Source organism: Theobroma umbraticum, unplaced genomic scaffold (assembly GCF_002168275.2).
Source record: "Theobroma umbraticum cultivar Fairchild unplaced genomic scaffold, ASM216827v3 scaffold_4.1, whole genome shotgun sequence".
NCBI lineage: Eukaryota > Viridiplantae > Streptophyta > Magnoliopsida > Malvales > Malvaceae > Theobroma > Theobroma umbraticum.
This window is the reverse complement of record NW_018397258.1, coordinates 6,887,191-6,899,895: the sequence shown is the minus strand read 5'-3', so window position 1 is coordinate 6,899,895 and position 12,705 is coordinate 6,887,191.

The following is a 12,705-nucleotide window of genomic DNA, read 5'->3' as shown; positions in this document are numbered from 1 at the left end:
ACAATTCCAGAATATTCAAAATCAGGACATTATATAACACTCTCTCCACCAAAAAAATCATTGAAGAGAAAATCATTTGGTGCATGTGAAAAAGGGCAACATGAAGAAATACCCATGGTAAGCTTGAGTACAGGCATAGAGTCGCCCATGAAGCGAAATGGTCTACCCTCTGCCCTTGTATAATCGGTAGTCTAATGAGATAGCACACGCGACAACTTATAATAAGGTGCAAATATGGGAACTTTAATCGCTCCCTTAAGAATGAAGTTATCATCAATCTTTTTTTTCATATAATTATGTTATTTTAAATTTAATTAAAGTTTAATTTAAAAGATAAATTTTAGTCTACAAACGATTTTTAAATTCGAAAATACGATTACATATGAAAAAAAATACCCTTACGGCATCAATTTTTTTTTTCATATAATTATGTTATTTTAAATCTAGCCTTAACCCATAGTCACCATTTTTCTCACCAAACTCCAACGTTTCAATTGTAGCAGCTTTAATAAACTCAACTCCTATTTTATCTCTATAGATTTTCTTTAATTGGTTATAGTAATAGCTATATTATTCAAAAGTTGTGGTTGAGAAATTTTTTAAATGAACCTATAATCTCTGTCTACTCTGATGGTGGCAGAGAATATATTGCTCTAAAAGATTTCCCAAGCACAATGAAAATTCGACATCTTAAAACACCATCTCACACACCTCAACACAATGACACTATTAAAAGACATCATAAACACATTGTCGACACTAGCCTAACTCTCCTTCATCAAGCAAAACTCCCTCACAAATATTGGTCCTATGCTTTTCATACTATGGCTTATTTAATTAATCGGTTTCTCATTTTTATAATAAATTTTGCTTCCCCTTATGAAAAATTATTTAATCAAAAACCAAATTATAAACAAAGTTTTTAGATGTCTATGCTTTCTTTTGTTAAAATCATATAATTCTAATAAACTTGAATCCAAATCTTCTTCACGTATTTTTCTTGGTTACTCTCTTAATCAAAGTGCATATTTTTGTTTGAACATTACAACAAATAAAATTTACACCTTTCATCATTTTTGATTTGTTGAAACTGAGTTTGCTTTTTCAAAATCCTTTTCCACTGATCTTTCTACTTCTCTTCATGCTTGGAATTTGCCTTTTAACTTCTTTTTCTCCACAAACTACGTCTCTGCCCACTACTGTGCAACAACCACCAGTAAAGACCACCATGGCAGCTCATTTGCAGACTCTACCGCACCTCGTTTCCTCTAAATAATGCTTCTTTTTCACCTTCTATCTCTAGTTCTCTCGTTGTAGATCTTCCTCCTGTTGAATCATTAGCACCACTTCCAACTCGTTTTATGCCAACAAACCCAACTAATTAAATCAATTCAGCACACTCTTTCTCATTCCATGACCACTCGTTCTAAAAATAACATCTTCAAATTGTCATAGGGAATGACAGTGGGTTTCTCACATGTTTTTTTGCAAGTGTTGGCAACTCGCTTCTCTGTCAAGGACCTTGGCGACCTTCACTATTTTCTTGGTATTGAAGTTCTGCCAACCAAATTTAGGCTTCTCTTAACCCAACACAAATATATACGAGACTTATAGAAACAGACAAAAATGTCAAGTGCAAAAAAATGCATTACGCCTATGTCTTCCACTCAGTCTCTTCAATTGCATGACAATTCTACATCCACCGATGCAACCCAATTTCATCAAGTATTATGCATTCTACAATATTTGCCACTCGTTTGACCTGACATAGCTTACGTAGTCAACAAAACGGTACAATTCATGCTCTCTCCAACCGAGACTCATTAGACAACAGCAAGACGGATTTTACACTATTTGAAAGCTACCATATATCAGGGTTTTTTTTTGCTCAAATGTCATCAAAAGCTTTGGTGTTATTGCCTTTACAGACACTGATTAGGCCGGCAATTGTGATGATCACACATCTAGCTCAGCATACATTTTTTATTTCCGTGGTAATGCAACTTCCTAGTGTTCAAAGAAACAAAAGTCCGTTGTTCGTTCCTCGACAAAAGCGGAATATAGGTGCTTTGGATTAAAAATTTACTTAGTGAGTTACATGTTAATTACTTATCGACTCCACAGATTTTTTGTGATAACATTGGTTCAACATATCCTCCGTTAATCTTGCCTTTCACTCAAAAATGAAACACATCTCCATCGACTATCATTTTGTTCGTGACAATGTGGCTCAAGGGACTTTCACTGTGTCTCACATCTAATCCAAATATCAACTAGTCGATACCCTCACCAAGCCCCTACGTCTATCCTCTTTCAAACATTATGCTCCAAGCTCAGCACCTCTAACGGGGAGCTCCGTCATGCAGGGGCATGTTAAAGAATCTTCATCAGAAGCTGCCACACCAGCAATATCTCAACAAACTATGGAAATTTCAATGTCCTTTCCACAAATCTCGCCTCAAACCTCGATCACCACCTTTCTCTCACCAGACTCAAGCGTTTCAATTGAGCAACTTCAACAAACTCAACACCTATTTTATCTCCACAAATTTCCCTTAATTGGTTATATCAGTACCTATATTATTCAAACGTTTGTTTTATCTCTTCCTTGTGTGTAGGCATCTCTATTTTACGCCTACTAAAAAGATGTATAGCTATGTATATATACTAACTTTGTAAATCAAATTAATTCATGCAATCAATCAATTTTCAGACCATCTATTCTTGTTACTTACAACCTCACATTCCCTTTTCAGTTGAATGAACAAATCCATCTAAATGTTTACTTCCTTTTTCCTTGACCATTATCTTTTTGGCCATTTCTGGCTTTTTCCATATTCTTTCTACTCAAAGAAATTATTCAGATATTTTAGGAAGCTCTTGGTATCTACTTTGAACATTGTTATCATTGGCATGTTTGGTTCATTCCATTTAGCCATTGTTTCCACAAATTTATTGAGCTACCAATTTTTAATTAATATAAATTTTACTGAGCTTTTTTATACGATTAACATTAATCACCCACTTCTCTCTTGTTGCTATTCTACTTTTTAGAAGAGAGACAGATCAATAATGAATTTTCGAAAAGGAAGGGTCATCAAATTAAAGAAGGAAATTGACAAGAATAGTATGGGACAACTCAACATAGATTTCACCACAGAAATCTTGAAAAGGAGGTTCCATTAATTTGGAGTTGGCATCTGGTAGAAGGCACTGGTCTCATGTCAATATCCACTGCATTGATTCTCCATTCGCATTTGGAAACATATGTCGTGAGAAGAATTCGTTAAAAGCTTAAACAAACCCCCCAAAAAAAAAGTCTTACTAAGAATTCATAAAAAAAAAAAAGAATTGGCGTTGCCTGCGATTTTTGCAAGTCGGGTGGTTAAAATTTTGGAACCTTCTTCCTAGGAATTTGTTTCAAAACAAAATATAGGGCATAGAAAACAGGAAACATTAGTCTGTTGACTAAGGAAAAAGACAACTTGCAACTTCATGTTGGGTTGGGATCATTTTGTTTTTTCATTGCCTGAATGTGTAGCCAGTCGACACTATGATGATTCATGAAGAGCACCCAATTTGCCAATTCCCAACTTGAAGGTGCCCCCATGAGAGCTCCACCATTGATCGTTGCTCTTGAAGTAGACAGATGTTGTTTACTCCTTCCATAAATCTCAATTCGAAGGGATAATCATAATACTAGAGGTAGGGTCCAAATGATTCATGTATAGATCACACAATAATAAAAGCTGCAAAAGTTGCAATGGGAAATGTTCGTGGAATGGCTTCTTTGGACAAGAGAAGATCCTACAGCATTTTTCAAGTTTGGACCACAGGAATATTCCAACCCATATTTCCAACATTTTTATAGCTTTTGTATGCACAATATATATCCAATATTCCTAAATGTTAGTGAATGTGGTCACCTGGAAAATGACAAAAGGTTAGGACTTAATTAGGACTCAAGCAAATTGAGCAGGCAAAGATGAGGATATGGAAAAGAAGTTGGGAAAAAGCTTTTCTTTCCGGAGGTGGACAAGAAATTAGCACCTTTCTGGCAGGCAAGGAAAGGTTGAAGGGCATGGGATATATCCTTGCTAATACCCTTTCTACGATGGGAAAGAGGTGTTACAGGTACATGTGAAAATGTGATCTGGTTAGTGGCAGAGAAGAAGTGGTTGTTTCTTTCAATTTTTGTTTTCAAATTCCATTTTGTAGCTCTGTATGTGCATACTTGTTTTCTGTTTGTTAGATCCGTCTTTTCTTTATTCTGAAATTATTCTTGATGATGCATGGCCATAGATGATCACCCTATCCTGTTGTTGTCAGCTTATAGGCCATTCTTATTTAAAGCTACTGAGATTCTAGCAAGGCACATGTATTATGATCAGTGTATAATGGCATGTTTTGTTAGGCACGTAAAGTTCATAGGAAGACACGGCATTAGAAATAATTAGGATTACTTAACATCCATTTACTACCAAAGGAGGTAGTTGATCCTTTTATTTCCAGATTGTCAATTATCGGTATTGCAACTAATCATGTCACTTTGTTTTATGGCTTATCCCTTCACTTTCTAATCTCACTCCAGACTCCTAAGCAGATGAATAATGGAACCAAAAGGAGGAAGTAATTCTTAAAAACCTTGAAGCTTGTTATCCAGGAACTTGAAATGTGATTTTTTTTTTTTTGGATGAAACCAAGTGGGACAGTCGACTGAGATGATGAAGTCAATCTAAGAACCCTATGCTTTGCCATCATAACACGTTCAGGATTGTTCCAGTTAATACGTAGCCAGAATCAGAAAAGAAACTCATTAATTAATTTAAAGGTTGTTACACCTTTGAAGCCTTGTTTATTTGGTTGAAAATTCTCTCATTCAGAGGAAACTACAAAACAAGTTTAATACTGCTTGATCTAAGCATGTAATATTCGCAAAAAGCAGTACAATAAATTCATCACTCTGGGGCTCTATTAGCCCTGTTTGACCTCTGCCTGAGTCTACTCAGCTATGATGAAAGAAATGAACCATGAAGTCTTTCCCAATATTTTTCAGTCTTTTTGTGTCTCTTATCCACTCTCTTCACCCTTTCACATGATAACACCACCATACATTTTTTTTCCTCAGTCTTTGTACCTCTCAAGCTTGATGCAACCTCAAGTGGTCACCACTTCTTTTTCCCTCTCTCACATGCTTCTGTTCCATTTCATTTCATTGTTAATCCTTTTTTGTGGACCTCTCCATCTAAAGTTTTCCTGATCCTCAAAATGGTTCAACAAAGTCTGAACCATCATGTATAACTCAATAATTAAAAGTATCATGATGGCAGAAAGTAGTCCTCCCACGTATATTTGGATGGGGTCGTCATACTCCCAAATGCATCTACTGCTCCACATTTATGAGGCCGACGGATCATCTAAATAGTGTAAAACGTCCCGAGTCCCAACAGGAGCAGGACTTAATGGCCACAATTCAGGTAGAAGATTTGTTGGATCCTTGAGTTCCGAGCGGACCATTGGTCAGCGTAGGCACACAATTTCTGTGGCCATCAAACTTGAGACCTTTTTATTTCATGGCCTTGGTTGCCGTTTAGAAGCCACTCCAGCTATTATTGTGTCTCCCAAATACCCAAGAATTTTTATCAAAGTCAACCACTAATGTTAGCAAAGATATCATGAGCTGATTTGAAAATCCATCACCCAAGGCAAAATTCGAATTACTTCGAATCAAATTTGTATATGCTACAACAGAAAATAGAAAATACAAGCACGGGGATTGACATCAGTGCAGTCTGGTGCATTAGGGAAATGAACTTTTTTTTTGCCTGGAATCGATTTGCATATTAATTCCAATGTCTCATGAGGAAAAAGTTAGAGAAAGTGAATGAAATCGGAAAAAAAAAAAAAAACCTGAGACGGGGACGGCAACCCAAAGGAGAAAGTCCATAGCGATCTTCAAACAAAAATTGAAATCATACAAATAACGAATCATGAAATTATTTAAAGAAACGCAGGATGGAGAAAGAACAGAGGATGAAGAACCAACAGATGGCGAAGCAAGCTCTGCTGCGCTGTCTTCTTTTTTCTTTTATGTATATTTTCGTTAATTACGGGGTTAAGGAATTTTAATGAGAGTTTGTTTGGTATTAATGAATATATGATAATAGTTAAGACTTTTTTTTAAATATATATAATGTGATATTTACAGTTTTACTCGTAATTTCTTTGTTTCTCTCTATTTTAAACTTTAGGAAGGAAAAACAATTTTTCCTCCCACTCTTTCATTTTTTTTTCTTTGGTCACTTTGGACGAGGGAATTTACTGGAAGAGAGAATTTCATAATTCTAAAACAAAATTATCTTGTTTGACAAAATTAAATTTGAATTTGTCAAATTTCCTGAAATTTGGATAAGTGATTTTGAAAGCTAAAGCATTTCAAAATTCCACATCTTGATGTGAAATTTATGGGGTTCCTCAATTTTGTAAAAAGACATAATATTTATTGTATTTTTTTAGCTAACTTTTATTTTCTTTAACTCTACCAACAAATTAAATCTTACTTTTAAATATATGTTTTGATTTTTTTGTATCATTAATAACATCCATATGATTTCCCCTTCAAAAAAAGTAACGTTTGAATCTCTCTTTTTTCAAAAATTAAAAAAAAATAACATCTATACTCTTTCTCTAAAAAGGCATATCTGTACTCTACAAATGTATAGACATCCATATTTCATTTTTTTTATCCTCAATATTATTATTCTATTTTTATAATTATTCATATCGTTAATTGATGCGTGTTAAAAATGCCCTCATTTAATTAAGGCAATTAAGAGTCTGATCTTTAGACCTTGGAATGTAGTTGCTAGACATGTTTTTAGAGAAAGGGAATAGAGCTGCAGATCATATGGCGAACAAGAGTTTCATGAATGTAGATAGATTTGTAGTTTTTGTCGAGCCCCCACATGAGATTGAAGCTATTTTTCTTCAAGATGTAATGAGATTATGTTTCTGAAGTCTAATAAAAGTATAATTTGATTGTAAAAAAAAAATGCCCTCATTTTAAAATTTTTCAAAATATCAAAATTCCTAATTCAAACACATATGTTTAATTAATAGGACATTTGCTATTTATCTTTTCATAAAAAATAAATAAAAATTAAACAAATACAAAGTAAGTAAAAAAAATCAAACAATTAAACAAAATGCAATTTTACCACATACATATATCGCGTGCATACTCTTAATTAAAATTCTTAATAAATAAAAAAATATTAAATTTTCAAAAATATTTCAATGATGAAAAAAACTATATATTTATTAGAGAGAAAAATGTATATGAATGACATTCGTTTTTATCTTATAATTATAACATATAATTAACATTTAAATTTATATTTTCATTACAATGTTCGAATTATATCGTAGTCAATGTCGAATTTAAAATTTTATTAAAATATGATTAAAGAGTAATTAATTATAAGATAATCATACTTATATATATAATAATAATAAAAAATTAAAAATTAAAAGGTGACGACACATTCTTGACTCCTTCCTTACATGTAATCATGACATGGTTGTAACAGTGAGGAACTGACATTTATCTTTGTATTAGTACTATCCCATCTACTTGATTGACAAATAGTGGCAAATGAGATGCGTACACATCACACCTATTTTGTTTTATACGAAATTCCACACTTATTTAATGTCCTTTGAGCTGGCCGTTGTTTAGCATTTTATTCGGCCATGCAGGAAGGATAAGTATTGAATGCTATAAGCAGAGATCAATTTTTGGGATTCGGTAATCGTTTGTGAGGATTAGATACATGCAGAGAGTTATATTTTAATTGAAAATGGGTTTCGAACTTCGGATTCATAGGTGGGAGCTTTTACCTTCAATTATTCTTAACTTTAATGTACCAACAGTTGTCCATTCTAATAAATATTAGTGATATCATGAGTGCCAATAGCATCAAGACAGAATTTTAGCCTTATATTTTTACACCCTTAACCAACACAATTCACGAGCTTTTAGCAATCAGGTTACGTGGAAGATTTTGCAGGTGCCACGAAAAAACAAATCCCACTTGTTAAATGGGTTACAATAAAAGTGCATTATTGAAATAAGAAATTCTCTAATTCATCATTGTGCTTATCGTTGATCCATTGCTCAATTTTTTGTAATTAAAAAGATAATTGGAAGGAGAAAAACAGTTACGATCTTGTGATTGTGAAAGGGATCCAGAAAGAATGGGGCCATACATAGATTCCATATTTTCATTCCCCACCCCTCAATCCCCCCCCCCCCAAAAAAAAAGAACAAAAAGGAAAGAAGAAGCAACTACATTTTGAAGGTGAAATATTATGGAAAATCTAGAATACTTAATTTATCCCATATTTTGCATATGCTAATGTGGTAGCTTCAATTGTCTGGTGCCCTTATACTCTTTTCGGTGGATTGCTTAGTAGGAACCAGCAGCCACTTTGTATGATAAAACAAAGATTGGGACTTCATTAGGAGTCTGCTCAACTCTCAGCTCTGCACTGGTCTAGCAGATTTGAAGTTTTAAGCAATGAACTAATATTACTCTGATAAAATGGTCCAGAGAAGTGGGGCAGTTGGCTGAATATCCCTTATTAAGGAAAACCTTTATTCAAAAAAGAAGGAACCATGGAAACCCAAAGAAAAGAGGAGGCCAATTCCACTTTTGGAATAGAATAATTTGTCTTTTTGAAGGAAAGACAAAGGGAACCACGCTTCTCTCTAAAATCGAGTCAAAGAAAGACCAGTTCATGGTTATATGATTATCTTTCCGACCCCCACGTGAAACATTTGACCACGCGCTAAGACTATTTCAGGACTGTGGTCTTAATTAAGTTTTGTGTTACCTTTTGCGGCTTGTTACGTTATTACCATGTTCCTCCCAAGGCTGCTATGCGCCAAGAGGTGATGCTTGTTCAATTCCCATTCTCTGAGTTTCAGTGGTTTTGTAAGAAATACAGCTAACTCCACAAGTTTTCAAAGACAAGTTACTTGTTTTTATGTTTTTTCAAACAAAACATGCTGAAAAGTTTAAGTTTTTAACCAATTTAGCCTCTGAATTGTTTTCTTCTAATATGACATCCCAATAAGATATGATTGAAAAAAAAAATTCCAACTAAAGAAAAATTGAAAATATTTTAACATAATATTAAAAATGATAACCTTACAGGAAAAGGTCTTGAACTTGGAAGCACTACATCTAGAGCTCTTATTTATAAATTATAAGTATAATATTTAAAAAATTTTCTAAACTATTTAAAAATTGTAAATAAATTTTTATTTTTTATTATATTTAATCAAGTCTTTGTATTTTCATTTTTAATTGTATAAGTCTTTATAATTAATAGTTTACTAACTGTTATTAGTAAAAATATAATTTATTATTTTATATTATGCGATATTGAAAATGTTTATTTAAATATTTTAAAATATATAATTTAAATTTTTTAAAAATATTATGTTTAAATTTACAATGTCTTTAAAATAATTAATATATATTATACTAATTTTGAGCTCCAATGCATTGTATGAGACAGGCTTGCATAGGTACTGCCGTAGTGATTATTCACTTTCAAGCTTGGACGCAAAGAACATTACTATGGCCAGCAAGGAGAATTCTGGCTTTATCCCATAATTCAGTGTGCAATAAATCAAAATGCCATTGTTTGAAAATGTTCAACAAGCTCCAAAACAGAAAAATATATAATATCCGCTAGTTGACCATTACTCAATAATTTCTAAGCTACAACAGTATTCAGACACTCAGAATTTATGTCTGAAACCTCTTAATCACGTCAACAGCAACGTCTGATTAAGCTATTTGTTCTCCTTCAACATTTGGGCTTTTATCCACAAAAATTATTCTATTCAATTTGTTCATTCATAAGATATACTCAAAAACATAGAAAACGATAATTATGACACCTAAGAAGGACAAAAACTCACTTAATCATTTAATTAGAAACTATATTAAAGGGGGAGTACCCTTCAAATCCTTCATAATTAATTGCTTGTCTTTGTTTTGTCTTATGGGAAAGAGCTTCACTCCCGTGATAGTCTCGCTTGCACTCTTCTGTTTCCCTAATGATGTTCCATTCATGTGACGATTAATTAGAAAACAGCTTCCCCTTTTCACACTACTATAACATTTAATACTCTATTAAAATATTAAATATAGAAGAAGATTAAACATTTGGGCTTCAATTCTTTTCTAACATAGCTTTGTCCCAAAGTCCAAAAGGGAATGACTTTAGGTTTCCCTAAGTCTAAAATTTGTAACCTACCCCCCACCCTTTTGTTTCTTTTAAATGTGATTAAGGGAAGTATAAACAAATTATATTCACTATGATTTCATTCTAAAATTTCTAAAGTTCAAATATTTTATTAAATTATCTACTATTATATAAAAACCAAATAAATATTATTATTCTTCGTTGCTTTGGACCTGGTTTCAAAGGTATGATTCTTTTTAGTAATGAAAGAGATTAAAAAAAAAAAGGAGATTATAGAATCAAGCATCAACCGTCACCAGTGATGCTCAGCTCCAGAGAGACACTTTAGACATCTTGGCCAGAGAACAGGAAGAGGAGGTTGCAGGAGGGAGGGACGGTGGAGGAGGGAGGAGGGTGGTGGTGGTCGAGAGATTAATAAATGTACGTGCTCTCTGGAGTTGGACCCATCAATAATTGCTGGGATGGATAAAAATTTTTTGAAAAGGTGACGTTGGCTTTGCATCTACCGTGAGACTGAGACAAGATTTTTCTTTGTTAATGTGGCGTCACGGGATCTTCACGAGCAAATCCAAATCCAATTATGTTGTACTAGTTTTACCAAGCAGAATAATAATGGAGTATATAATATAACTTTAGGGGTAATTTTATCACTTTACCTACCGTCAAGGAAGGAGTGCCGACGTGGTCCCGCCATCACCGAGATGTTGACACGTGGGATGACTTCTAGAGCCATAAGACACACGCAGAACACCCGCACGTGTGCAACAGCTTCACAAGTCAGCGTGGTAATTTTTGGTATAAAGAGAGAAAAATGAATGAAGAACGACACTTTTCTACCTAATATCTAAGCTCAAATATTTTGATTCAAATTTCAACTTTTATCTTTGTGTCGTCCAACCCAAGTTTGTTGCTAGTATATAGAACGATGATATATATTATTCCATAGGGTCATTTTTTCCGTCTTTGATTTAATATGTTAAATACTAGTATAATATGTGAAGCAGAAATATAAAATTGATGTGTTAATCGAACCCTAGACTTGGCCTTCATGGTTCGTTCGACCCCAACACTTGCAATATCTAGGATTTTTGTCTCCTCAAATGTCAAATCCATTGCACTAAAGAAGAAAAGTAATTGATGAATCAAGGAGAAATATTGAGGGTGGGTTTTTTTTTTAAAAAAATATTAGCAATATGATTTTATTTTATAAAGAGCTTTACAAAAGTTGTCCAAGAAGGCAGAGATCAATACTGTCGTACTCTTGAACCAACGCAAGAAAGATATTTCCTTGGCATTAATCAGGATTTATAGTTTTCATCAGTGCCATGGAGAGTCTTACACCAGTTAGGTGCTAGACTTGAAATGGCATCCATGCTTTTGGTTGAATAAAATCCACCTTTCAAAACAAAAATGTACATTACACTTACTTAAAGGTGAAAAAAATTAAAATTGCACATATCAATTTTGCATTACCCTTAATTCATGGGACAAAGTCAAATGAATAGAAATTGGGTTGTGTTTCCCCTCTTAAGATAGACAAATGACAAAACACTTGCGCTTTGTCTTATTACGTACCCTTGTTAGCCATCAACTTTGAGATGATAGAGGAAATCAACTCATGCCCTATACATAAGCTAATTTGACACGACGTAGTCAATAGTGTTTAAGATTAATAAATTGAGTCTGGTTTGTTAGATTCAAGTTTATTGCAGGCGAGAGACGACAAAAGAAATACATCAAGATTGTGGTTTGTAGCCCCCGCTGGCAATTCCCTGCAAGCAAACGATTTGAAAGATGTAAGCTTAGAGGTATTCAATTTTTAGTTAAATACTTTGGTTATACGGCCCAAACTTTAAGCGCTGACTCGACTCCTTTCCAGAAATTACAATCTAGTTTGGCACAGTACTGTTAGGTTTTTGAACAACAAAAAATCTGAAGAAAAATCTTGGGTAAAAAAAATGAACCCTGTTTTTTTTTGGGTGGGGGGGTGGGATTTTGAAATCATTTCCCTTTGATTCATTAAGTAGTTAATTTACAAAACTTAATGACCAGAACTTGACTGTCATTGGTAACGTGTCAATCAAAGACACTGATCCATTGGATTATATAATGAGAGTTTAACACGTCGCGCGTGCTGTCCACGTCCGCATTAAACGCAGTAGAATTTGAATTATAAATAAACGTGACCTTCCAGGATTTTGCCTCCTCCTCCTGGTCGATTAAGGAGACGTTCCTCCTCAACACAAAATATATGCACGAGGTGGGCAGCCAAGGAATTTGTAGTAAAAAAACCTTTGAAACGCTTATAGGGGGACGTGCCTATCTAGCATTTTGTGTCAAAAATTCAGGCGGGTCCCTTAACCCACTCAAACTAGTGAAGCAATCCCTCACATCATCCTCCTCTATAAAGCCAGGGTCACCCCA